This window comes from Gopherus evgoodei, chromosome 5, assembly GCF_007399415.2.
Source record: "Gopherus evgoodei ecotype Sinaloan lineage chromosome 5, rGopEvg1_v1.p, whole genome shotgun sequence".
NCBI lineage: Eukaryota > Metazoa > Chordata > Testudines > Testudinidae > Gopherus > Gopherus evgoodei.
In genome coordinates, this window is record NC_044326.1 from 127,957,344 (window position 1) to 127,970,522 (window position 13,179).

General features: G+C 46.1%; 1 protein-coding gene across 1 annotated transcript in view; it reads left to right on the forward strand.

Moving 5' to 3' along the window:
* The first annotated feature begins 10,200 nt into the window (after window positions 1-10,200).
* The window catches only part of RASGEF1B (RasGEF domain family member 1B), a 40,475-nt gene continuing 37,496 nt past the window's right edge, over window positions 10,201-13,179 (forward strand). Inside the window, exon 1 of the mRNA XM_030565062.1 lies at window positions 10,201-10,285. The gene's annotated coding sequence lies outside the window, so the exon portion shown is untranslated. The remainder of the gene's footprint in view (window positions 10,286-13,179) is intronic.

Consider the following 13,179-nt stretch of genomic DNA (forward strand, 5'->3'; position numbering starts at 1 on the left):
CGATTACAGCACTGTGATTGGCCTCCTGGAGGTGTCCCACAATGCCTGTTCTCGCCTCTCTGGTCATCAGTTTGAACTCTACTGCCCTGCCCTGCCTTCTGTGAGCCCCATCCCTTAAATTCCTTGGGAATTTTGAAAATCCCCTTCCTGTTTGCTCGGTGACATGTGCAGTGGTCTCAGTGCATCCTTCCAGGAGACCATGCCTGCTTCATGCACCAGGCTATTCCCCAATTGGAGCAAAGCCGAGCTGCTGGACCTCATCAGCATTTGGGGGAGAGGAGGCTGTTTAGTCCCAGCTGCGCTTCAGCCATAGGAATTATGATACCTACAGAGAGGTTTCACGATGCATGACAGAAAGGGACCATGACCAGGACACACTGAAGTGCAGGGTCGAAGTGAAGGAGCTGCGGAACACCTACCACAAGGCACGGGAGGTAAACCGCCGCTCTGGTGCTGACCCACGAGCTGCCGGTTCTACAAAAAGCTGGATGTGATATTTGGGGGCAACCCACCTCCACTGTGAAGGCCACTGTGGATACTTCAGTGGCTTGCATGCCAGTCGAGAGTGAACCGAACCAGGAGGAGGAACAAGGATGGGGAGGGGTACCCAGAGGTAGAGGATGACTCGGAGGTCAGAGATGCATGCAGCCAGAAGCTCTTATCTACCCCAGAGGAGGCTAGCCACTCACAGCTGTTGGAGCTTGACGAAGCACAAACAGGAGAGGAGGCCCCAGGGTAAGTGGATTTGATTTTGGGAATTGCTGCGGTGAGTTGTTGGGGCCAGGAGGGTTGCAGAAAGCAGGCTTGTGTCTATATGATGCGCGTACCACCACATGCCTAGTCTGAGTGGCAGAACAGGGTGTTGATTGACTCCCTCATTTCATAGGAGTCTTGGAAAAGACCCTCCCTTGATTCCCTGCTCACCCTCAGCTGTGAGATATCTTCCATAATGATCACCTCCTGTGGAAAGTGTGAGGACAGTAATGATAAGCCCCCAACCCCATAATGCTGGCTCCCCCCAAGAGCCACGTGACCAGTGTACAGTATGGTCCTGGAACACTGATTTTCCCTGCCCCTGCAGTTACTCGCCATTTTGGGGGTCTTGTGGCTCATGTGCGCTTGTCTGGGGTCAGCCAGTTAGTGACAGGTGTGTGAATAGTGGCTGTGTTTTAAATCATTGAATCAGTGGTCGGTGTGTTGCAAACAATACTGCTTCTGTAAAATGTTGCAATTTGGCTTTACAGATATGACCTTGGGAGTCCAGCCTCCCCTCTTTGTTATCGCTGGCTGAATGGCTGCATGGAATTAGAAAGCAGCCACAAAGAGCTAAAGAGGACCTTTTGCATGAGGTCATGATGCACTCCACGGCTGAAAAACAGGAATTGAAGGAATGGCGGGACAGTGAGAAGAGGACCAAAAGGAGAACATAGCTCACCAGAATGAAACCACAGAGCAGCTCTTAAACGTTATGGAGCACCAAACTGACACGCTGCACGCACTATTAGCACCACAAACTGAGCAGCTCTGCGACCATCTTCCCCTGCAGACCCCAGACACCGCCACCACACTCTTATCAACCTCCTGGCTCCAGTCTGTACCCACTGCATTCCACTCCTCCCCCGTCACAGTCCAGCACTGCAGACTCCCAGTCCCTACTGCACTCAACACCCGTCCCTCTGCAGTTTAGCCCTGCTGAAGTACAGTACCCACTGCATTGTACTCCAAAGGAGAAGGTTGGATAGGATATCTGGACATACACATCTGTAACTGTCCTGGGACCCCACCTCCTCCTGAGACCCTCCCTTCCCCCATCGCCCCTCAGTGCTGATGTGTTTTTTTTGTTTCTCTCTCTCCTCTAGTTGTTGTTTTTTAATAAAATAGTTGTTTTGATTTGAAAGCAATCTTTAATCTATTAATTAAAAGCAAACAGAGCCCTGCAAAGCAACAGGCAATTTTCTTAAACCTTCATAGTACATCATCTGCACCAATCACAATTACCTCCTTGCATTACAAGCACTGCACTTCCAAGCATAGCAATAAATATTAGTGGCTTTCAGCTTCAAATTGCTGTCCCAAGGCATCCCTGATCCTTATGGCCCTGTGCTGCACCCCTCTAATTGCCCTGGTCTTTGGCTGTTCAAATTCAGCCTCCAGGCGCTGAGCCTCAGCAGTCCAGCCCTGAGTGAAGCTTTCACCCTTCCCTTCACAAATATTAGGGAGTGTACAACACACAGCTATAAGCATAGGAATACTGTCATCAGCCAGATCCAGCCTCCCATATAGGCAGCACCAGCAGCCCTTTAAATGGCCAAAAACACACTCAACAGTTATTCTGCACTTGCTCAGCCTGTTGTTGAACCGCTCCTTGCTGCTGTCAAGGTGCCCCATGTACGGTTTCATAAACCACGGCATTAAGGGGTTGGCGGGGTCTCCCAGGATCACAGTGGGTATTTCGACTTCCCCTACGGTGATATTCTGATCTGGAAAGAAAGTACCTGCTTGTAGCTTCCTGAACAGGCCAGTGTTCTGAAAGATGCGTGCATCATGCACCTTTCCTGACCAGTCTGTGATAATGTCTGTGAAACACCCCCAGTGATCCACAAGCACCTGGAGAACCATAGAGAAATATCCCTTTTGATTAATGTACTCAGTGACTAGGTGGTCTGGTGCCAGAATTGGAATATGCATGCCATCTATTGCCCCTCCACAGTTAGGGAAGCCCATTTCTGCAAAGCCATTCACAATGTCACGCACGTTGCCCAGAGTCCTGGTCTTTCGGAGCAGGATGTGATTAATGGCCCTGCACACTTGCATCAACACGATTCCAACAGTCAACTTTCCCACTCCAAACTGGTTAGCAACTGATCAGTAGCAGGCTGGAGTAGTCAGCTTCCACAGTGCAATCGCCATGCACTTCTCCAATGGCAGGGCAGCTCTCATTCTCATGTCCTTGCACTGCAGAGCTAGGGCGAGCTCAGCACACAGTCCCATGAACATGGCTTTCCTCATCCGAAAGTTCTGCAGCCACTGCTTGTCATCCCAGACACGCATCACGATGTGATCCCACCACTCAGTGCTTCAGAGTAGCAGCTGTGTTAGTCTGTATCCACAAAAAGAACAGGAGTACTTGTGGCATCTTAGAGACTAACTAATTTATTTCAGCATAAGCTTTCGTGAGCTACAGCTCACTTCTTCGGATGCATAGAATGCACAGAATGCATCCGAAGAAGTGAGCTGTAACTCACGAAAGCTCATGCTGAAATAAAATTGTTAGTCTCTAAGGTGCCACAAGTACTCCTGTTCTTTTCACTCAGTGCTTGTGTCCCAAGCCCAAAAGTGGTGTTCCACTGTGGTCAGCATCTCCGTGAATGCCACAAGCAATCTCGTGTCGTAGCTACTACACATGGTGAGATCAATGTTGAACTCCTTTTGCTTTAGTAGTTTAAGGAATAACTCCACTGCCACTCATGACATCTTAGTGAGAGCGAGCAGCGTACTGGCCAGCAGTTTGGGATCCATTTCTGCAGCTCGAAAGAGGCAGGGTGCACAGTACACAAACTGTTGAAAGGTGGTGCCAAATGCAGACAGAAGCACAGGGATTGCTGGGATGTGAAGCAATGCATCACTGGGCATTGGGACTGGACCCAGGAAACCTCCTCCACTTTCCCACAACTCTTAGTGGCAGAAAAGGAAAAGATGCTCTGTGGGATAGCTGCCCACAGTGCACCACTCCGAATACTGCTGCAAGTGTGAACACACTATTGTGCAGGCAGCTGACAGTATGAACACAGAACAGCAGTTTCCCTTCAGCACTCTTTGAGCAGCACTGTACCTGACAGTGTAGACATATCCTAGACTGGTCTCAGCATGGAGGGGATGGACTTTCTGTTTACCTCTCAGGGTCCCTTCCAGCCTTATGTGTCTGTATTCTATAATCAGCAGCCAGGTCTGATGAAGTACTGGTTGTCCTCTTCATACTGAAGACACCACAGCTCATTTCACCTAACGGTTCTCTACTACTAGCCTCATGTACACATAAAGCAGGAGAGGCAACACTGAGTGGAACTCTGTAATACCTCACATGACCGAGACTAAGAACACATGAGCAATCACCCAGAACTACTCTCTGAGTCATCTTGGAGAAAGAAAGACACTAGTCAGGGAATACTGTCTGTCCCCTCAGCGTCCACAGCCATTTCAACTCCTTTGTGGTCAATACTATCAAAGACAACAGAGCTAAAAGAAGAATCTTCATTTATCTCCAGAAGGTCATCACCGCCTAACAAAACCACAGCAGTACTATAATAAGCTCAGATCTAAAATCAAACTGGTCTGGATATTAAAAGTATTGCCTGGGCTGCTTTGACACAACCTGTATAACCTCAGCAGTGTTGCCAAGTGGATAGAGCACTGGACTAGGACACCTGGATTCTATGCTGGTTCTGCCACTAGCCTGCTGGGTGACCTTGGGAAGTCATTTCACTGCTCCGTGCCTCCATTTCTCCATCTGTAAAATGTGCATAGTGATGCTCACTTCCTTTGTAAAGTGCTTTGAGATCTACTGATGAAGAGCTAGTTATTAATAATAATTTATTTTATTTTTTAAAGTCTTCAGAGAGTTTAGTTGCCAATTGCTAACAAATCTCTACTGAGCATGTGCAAATTGAGATTCTTCAGAGGCTTATAACTTGGCCAGATTTTGGCAGTTTTTCATGGGAATGACAAAAAGCATAGCCCTGACCCCCGCATGACCTCCCTCCCCAGGCCACACCTCAGTGCCAAATTTCAAGTTTCTGCGCAAGCCATGGTGGTGCTAGAGCTTCTCAACTAAAAGGTTGTAAGAAATTTTTTAACATAGACAAAACAAGATATTTTTCCCTAACCTTGTTCTTGGAAGTGACTGAACCATTTTAGCTAAAACTTTCCAAAAAAATCAGCCGGAGGAAAACACCCAGTATAGAACACTTCAGCCTAAATGGTTAAAGTTTGGCAAAGTTACAAATAATTGAAAATAAGGTCTTACAGTGGGAAGCTTTAGCAACTTCAGCTCTAGGCAGCACACCAGCTCTGCCTATAATATGGTCTGGGGAGGGAGGGATGTACACATGTATACTTAATATCCATGCACACATGCAGCTAGACTATTGTTCCAATTCAACAAAACATTTAATACATGCTTGGGTCTATCCCTGTTCAACAAAGCATTTAATCATGGGCTTAATTTCAAGCTTCAAATTAAGCATGTTTAAAGATTTGCTGCATTGGGGCCCATATTCTAAAAATCTGCAGTCTACCTATTTCTGAACTCTGAAAAAAGTTTTGGGCCCTGATCCTGGAAAAACAGATTGTGTAATGTCAATCATGTGAATATCTCACTGAATTCAGTGGGTCTACTTCTGTGTATGTAAACTAAGCATGTGTATAAGTGTTCGCAGGATCAGGGCCTTAGTCTGGATTCTGGGTCGTATTTATTTTCTAAACCTGAGTGCTTCACCGGATCCCTATTAGCTGTACTCTTCTTTGGATGTGGGATTCGATCAAATGCCTTTTAAAATCCCAAGTATATATGGTGCATTGCTAATATACCATCTGTATGGTGAGTTTGGTGCTACTTTTCATTTATTCTGACCTACCCCTATTTAAAGCCACGAGTTCACGTTGGCAAGCCTTAATGGCTCTTAAATTACTTATAGTTTGCTTTTAATGTGATCCTAGTTAGATTCTGTTTGAATAAACACGGGACTAAAATGAAACCTGATGTCTTCCCCCTTTATATAGTGAAATGCTATAAACCACGGAGTTGGGATTTATATTTGCTCAACTGTGACTGGAAAAAAAAAATTAACCAGCATCAGCTGCTCCCTCTCAGCCATTCCTTCCTTCCATCTGCAGTGGTTCCTTTGGATGAATAGCACCCACCATTTAGGTACTAGCTGATCACGCAGAGGGATTAGTTCACAGTAGTCTAAAAAAAGAAGCCTCAATCCTCTCAAGTCTCGAATGGAAATAGAACAAGGTGTCTTCATGAGGTTAAGATTTTAAAAAATTGGGAACCTAAATTTAAGCTGCTAAATCTGTGTGTAGATGTCAGTGAAATTAGCATGTACTTAAATACTTTGTGGACTCTGGGTCTCAGTATCTAAATATAGATTTAGGAGCTTAACTTTAGGCACTTGGTTTTGAAAATCTTGGTCTAAATATGTATGACCACCTCTGTTGAGATTAGCCAAACTACAGAAAATAATAACTAACCTAGAGAGAAATATTGTTTTTTGTCTGTCTGTTTTAGCAGGGATATTGTGGATTCTACAGTTCTTTTGATTAGGCTTAAATTGATTTAAGATAAACCAAAATAGGCCCTGCATAACTCGAAATGTGGGTGCCTACATAAGAGTTTGCAAAAATTTAACTTGATCAGGTTAAAAATGCATTTAAATTAAACGGGTTCATCTCTCTTATGTGGACACCATTATACTAAGCAGCGTAGCCTAATAACTTTGTCTTGCAGAAAATTGTCTTCAAATTACAGCAGTAAAATTGGAAATCAGTCCCCCCTCACTGCACCTCAATGAAGCACTAACTTCAAAGCATAATTAAGGATAACATCACTTTGGACTTTTCAACCAAATATGAGCCCCTGCCAGACTATTTGATTACTCCTCCTTCCTGCTGCAAAGCCTAATGCTAACTAGATGGGTGCAGGATAAAGGCTAGGGAGGGCACAGGGAATGTGTACAGAACTGGTGCATGTTTATGTGGAGAGAGTTGGAGGAATAAAATATACAGGCTTTCTACTAAATAAAGGGGAGAGGAGAGGACTTGCAATGTCACACCACTAAGGCCAAGTCAAAGCATTTAAACTGCTAGGTGTGAGACTCCCCTCACTCTTAAAATGCAGCCAACTCTCAGATGGAGTACAGCAACCGGGGGACAACTAATGAAAAGCAGTTTTGAATAAGGATGGTAGAGGAGCAGAAGGAAAATTGTGGCAACTACCTCAAACTAATCAGAGGAATTGATCCCAGTCTGTTGTATACTATTCCTTTATGCATTTATAGAGCTTTAACGGGCCTCCTCTCAATAAATTTGTATTATCACGATTGCCATTGTTTTATGAATGGGAAGAATAAATAAGTAAATTGACCAAGCAATCCAGACATGAGCTGCTTTTGAAACCTTGACTGTTTCCCAAACCTTCTTTTAATATTTGCTTTCCTCTGAACTCTTGTCAGATTGTCGTGAACTGCATGCATTACTCTAAAGGAGGTCTAAGCAATGCCATGTAGAGCAGAGGAATTACCTCATCTATTTAACACGTGATATTCCAGTTAATACAGACAAGTATGTTGTAATGCTTGCCTCTTTTGCACTGTTGAGTTAAGACACAATCTATCATTCACTGTAATCTCCAGGTCCTCTTTTGTGGCACTGCTCCCTGCCAATATTACTCCATTCTAATTTTGTGCTTTTGATTATTCTTCCCTGTGTAAACCATTTGATGTTTATTCCTTCAGTCCTGATTTTCATTTTATGGCTTTCAGTTCCTTTCTCTAATTTCTCAAAGTCACCCATGTATCCTCCAAGGTGTTTGCAATGTGTTATTATTTATTACTTACATTACAGTAGCACTCGGATTAGGATTGGGACTGTTATGCCAGGTGCTAGATAAACCAGTTGTTGGCGTACTCCCTGCCTGGAAGATCTTAAAATCTAAAGCCCCAGTCTTATGAAGCAGCTCTGTTGTGGGCAGATCCTCATGCCTGCAGGGAGCCCCTTTGAAGTCAATAGGGATCCATGCAGATGCCTGCAATGTAGACTTGTGCCTGAGACTAAAGTCTACACTGCAGACTGCTGGCATAGCTACGTCAGTCAGCAGCGTGAAGAAATGTGATTCCCTTACTGATGTAGCCAAACCAACAGACATCCCTAGTGTAGATGCAGCTATACTAGGCAAAGCAGCGCTACTACCTGTACAACAACTTCTTGTGGGGAAGGTTTTACTCTACCAGTACAATGTGTAGCTTTTCCAGTATAGCTGCATCTGCACTAGGAGTACTTTTGCTGGTACAGTGTATCAGCACAGCCATGGTCTAAGAAAACAAGTGCCATACGGGGGAAAGAGGAAGGAAACAACAAAATGTATACAATTTTTATGTACAAATATATTTAAAAATTCTTCTAAGTCTAGCAAAAGAAATTTAAATCCTCCTTCTTTTGCTGGCAGATTTCCTATAGGTCTTACAGCAAAAGTGGGTTTTATGGAAGGATTTAAAGGAGTAGAAGAAAATTTGTGTGAAACTTCAATAAGGAAAGTTAGTTGCTATGTAGCCTACATGGGATCTTCTGGAAAACAAACCTGGGACCTGGCTACAAACATCAGTGGACAGGACCAAAATCCATTGGTAGTCAGGGAAAGTTGTGTAGCATCATGCTTTTACATATGTTTGTGAGATAGGAAAGAGGGCCAAGACATGGATTTAGTCTAAGAACTTTGATAGGAGATTTTATTAAATCATTTGAGAAATAATATGTAATGTAATTAAAGATGATATTGCACAGAATTAAGATTGCATGAAAGAGCACTGTTAATGTTTCCACAACAACTTTTTGGATACACAGCACATTTATCATCAGTAAGGTCACAGTCACTCATTAATGTCCTGATTCTGAAAGGTAAGTTGTTCCGGTGAAGGGTCTGCTGAATCTGGGGCCATGTCTACACTAGTGTACCGATGCCGCTGCACTGCTGTAAGATCACTCATGTAGCCGCTCTATGCCAGTGAGAGTTCGCCCGTCAACATAATAAACCACATTCACAAGTAACAGTGGTGACGTTGGCAGGAGAGCATGTCCTGCCAACATAGCACTATCCACACCGGCACTTGTCGGTGAAACTTATGTCTGTTTTTTTTCACACCCTTGACCAACAAAAGTTTTACAGACAAAAGTGCTTGTGTTGACATAGCCTTCATTCAGGGGTTCTCAAACTGGGGGTTGGGACCCTTCAGGGGGTTGCGAGGTTATTACATGAGGGGTCGTGAACTGTTAGCCTCCACCCCAAACTCTGCTTTGCATCCAGCATTTATAATGGTGTTAAATATATAAAAAAGTGTTTTTAATTTATAAGGGGGGGCGTCACACTCAGAGGCTTGCTATGTGAAAGGGGTCACCAGTACAAAAGTTTGAAAATCACTACCTTAGTGTTTGCAGGATCTGGGCCAACACCTCTGCCCCATGGTCTTCAAATTAAGGTCCTAATCCTGCAAAGTCTTACTCATATGCCAAATTTTATGCACTGTGATTAGTCCCAGTGAAGTCATGTGTAAAATTAATGTTAAAGTTACCTTAAGTCTTTGCAGGATTGGAGGCCATTATCTTCTCAACAGTGGGAACTGTTACTGGTATAACCAGGGCTGACTTTAGGCACCGTGGGGCCCGATTCGAAGTAACTGCCGCCGAAGTCCTGCCACTATCTTTGGCGGCAGCTCAATCACTGCTGCGGAGGAAGGCCCCTCCGCAGAAATGCCGCTGAAGACAGCGGCGGGACTTCAGCGGCAGCTCCTTCAGGACGTTGCAAGGCCCTCTTAGGGGCGCGGGGCCCAATTCCAGCGAATCGGCTGAATTGCCCTAAAGTGGGCCCTGGGTATAACCTCCTGTATGGGAGATTATTCTGGCCTGAAACTGGCTCTTTCTTTGTTGTTGAGCTTTGCCCCCTTCCCAAGCACACAAAGGCCGCCTACTCAAGGCACTCATCCCCCCCCCAATAAGAATGGCCACAGGGGCATTATATTATATAATGCTACTGCTTTAAAATCAGGTCATGTTGCAGTTATCAAAGTCCCCCCCCCCCAGTATAATTTTCCCATCTGGACACAGGTGCTGTAACAATTTGTATAGCGGGGGTGCTGAGAGCCAGTGAACTAACCTGTAAACCCTGCATATGATGGAAACCACTTCAAACCGGGGGTGCTCCTGCCACACCCCCCGTTCCCGCACCTGGGTGTAGACAGGCGGGGGGAGGGCGGTACAGTGCCAGTGAGGGGACGCTCCCACCCCAACACCCCTGCTGCAGCTCCCAGAGCGGCACCGTTTCCCAGCGGGGGCAGGGGGCGCTGCAAGGCGCGGCGCGGCCCTGCCCGGCCCAGCTCGGGCCGGGGGCGGAGGGAGGAAAGGGGAGGGGCGGCGAGCGGCTCCGAGGCAGCAGAAGGACGGAGGCGAGGAGGGAGTAGGACAGCGCCGGCTGCTGCGGAGAGGTGACGCCTGGGCTGGAGGCAGGGGCAGCGGGGTGAGCGAGCGAGTGAGTTACCTGCTGGGGAGGGCGCTGCTAGCGCGGGGGAGCCCGGCCAAGGCAGCTGGGCAGGTCGCGGCCGCTTGCGGCGAGTTTCCAGCCACCGTCCGGCGGCTCCTGCTTCTCCCCCGGGTACCGCCGCGCGCGCGTCTCTCCTGCTCCGGGGCGAGGGGCTCGCGGCAGCCGCGCGCTGTGAGCAGCCCGGGCGGTGACCCGGGGGATTTGGGAACACCAGTGGGAGACAAGCGTTGCCGGGAGCCGGCTCGCTGGGGAGCGGGGGGTACTCTGCGCCTCGGATTGCGGGTCCGCTCCGGGCCCCCCATCAGCATCCTCCGCTGGGTCCTAGTAACCAGCATCTGAAATGCCCTCCCCTGCGTGGCTTCCCCTACGATCCAGAAGCCGGAGCAGAGGCAGTCACTGGTTAGTGTAGGGCCGGGCAAAATAAAAGGGCGGGAGCGCGAGATGTGCCTGAAGTGCGTTTATGGACTTGTTTTTCTTTCCAGCTGGAATATGAGGAGACAAAACCTCCTATCAATGTACTGGAGGAAGCGCCGGCTAGCTTAAGTGGAGGGTGGAATTGCTGTTAAATGCCTTGTGTTTTTCTGGTCTGTTGCGTCTACGCGGGCGTTGTTTTGGTTCCCTCCTTGCATCCAAGGAGTCTAGCAGCACCGTGCCGTGACTGCATTGTGTGTGTACATCTAATTATAGTGCTGGGTGACATGCGGGGCTGGGAGGCTGAGGATGAGCCAATACCTCCGCAGAGTTCACGAGGGGAAGGGTGAGGAATCCTGGTGAACTGAAAAGTCAGCCTTGGGTAGGAATGAACGATTCATTTCATCGCACAGAAAACCAGGGGGTGTGTGAAAGCGTGTAGCGAGTGTGGCTTTTAAAAAATACTTTGCATGTGTGGTGGGGTTGCCCGAGTGGGTTGAATATGTATCTTGCTTAAAAGAGAGAACACTTTTCTCAATAATATGGGAGGAGATTATAATATAAACGTGTCAGTAGTTTCATTTCACTTGAGCTGTGTTTCAAAAGTCCAGTTGTAACTAAATCTGTGTCATTTTAAAGGCAGTATAGCTAGTGTGCAGACACCTCACTTGCAGAGACTCCCGGGAAAATCTGCAGAGAGGTCTTGGCGTAAGAAAAACAGGCTAAGTGTGTTGGACAATTTATAGGACATCCAAGTGGCTAGTAACCCATGCTGGGAAACCTTTACTAATACCTAATGCACATAAGAAAGATCTAACCCTTATTTCTGCCTCTGAACTATTTTGGACTTTGATACTGCGTTCTCTTCATTGGCACTATGACTAATGGTTGAGGTGGCGGGGATGTCTTCCTAAATAAGTATGACTGAAACAATCAGTTGTGGGTTTTTAACCCTTGGTGACCGATGGAAGGGAGTGCTGGTTTATCAGGGAGCATCGATTAGCTATTAGCACATTTTGTTTCTAGCTCCCTGTCAGTTGCCTTTTTTGGGTATGATAAATGTCTGTGTAGTTTCATGCTTTACCAGTCCCTTTCCGCTGAGCTTTCCGGAAGCAGTTATATGAATTCCAGGCATATGGTGTCAGACTGCCACAGTGCACCTCTGCCCCCAGCTTGTTTTGGTAGTGGCTGGCTTTCCATGTTCTGGTTACTCCACTGAGAATTTAGTCAACATTTGCACCTGTGACTGTGGCCCTTACAGGACGATGTCATTGTAAAATACAGAAAGGACCTTACTGAAAGAGGCAATTTCATGTAAGTGGGTTAGATCTGGTCTACGTTGTAACTTTTGATGATGGCGGGGAGACGGGATGGCTAAAATATGTGTACCGCATTTTTAAAATGTGGCTTAGTTTTGCAGTGAAGATAGTACAGCCCATAGGTTAACCATGTTGCTAGACTATGCCACAGCACTGCATCTAATGTTCTAACTCCCAGTATGGTGGTAGCTACAGGGTAGATGGGACTTTTTATGTTTATCTTTGCATAACTGGATATTTTAATATGCAAATTAAATCTGTGATAAACTGTAACAAAGTCAAACTTAAAACAGTTTAGTGTAGGACTGGTGCTCTCCGCAATCCTAGGTGTTTCTGTTTAAAATGATCAGTAGTGAAATAGCTAGGTAATGTTTAAGTAATCATTAAGGGCGTTTTATTCCAAAGGTGCTGAACACTTGCAGTTCCCATTGACTTCTGCTGGCATCGTGTCTGCTCAGCACTTCTGAAAATAGGACAATAGGTGTCGCTTTTCACTCCATTGAGAAGTAGAACAGGAGAGGTAACAGATACTTCTCTGTGTGTGGGTACACATGTGCTAAGACAGCACTGCATTGGTTCATGCTCTAAAGGTTTTGTTCACTAGCAGGAAGCTTAGAGACTTGTCTTTTATACCTAAGCTTAAATTCTGCATGTTCTGAGAAACCAAAACAATGTTCCAGCCAGTGCTTGACTCAGTCTGACTCCTAGTTAGTGTGAGTGCAGAGCAAGAAAACATTACAAGTATTTTATCAAATGGCTCAGGAATGGAACAGCCCGTAGGAATCAGTTTCACTCTTGCACATCTTTACACTGGCCATGTTATTCTCTATTACTGTTCTCCCTTCTGTAGATTTATTTATGCAATGGCTATCAAACTTTCACATAGCAAGCCTCTCAGTGCAGCCCCTCCATAAATTAAAAACACTTTTTAATTTATTTAACACTATTATAAATGCTGGAGGCAAAGTGGGGTTTGGGGTGGAGGCTGACCGCTTGTGACCCCCCATGTATTAACCTCATGACCCCCATGGGGTCCTGACCCCCAGTTTGAGAAACCCTGATTTACAGTAAAGGCAGCTCCTTCCCTCCCACTTGGGAGGACAAGCACGAAAGCACAACCACAGCAAATTAGTGGTTCAG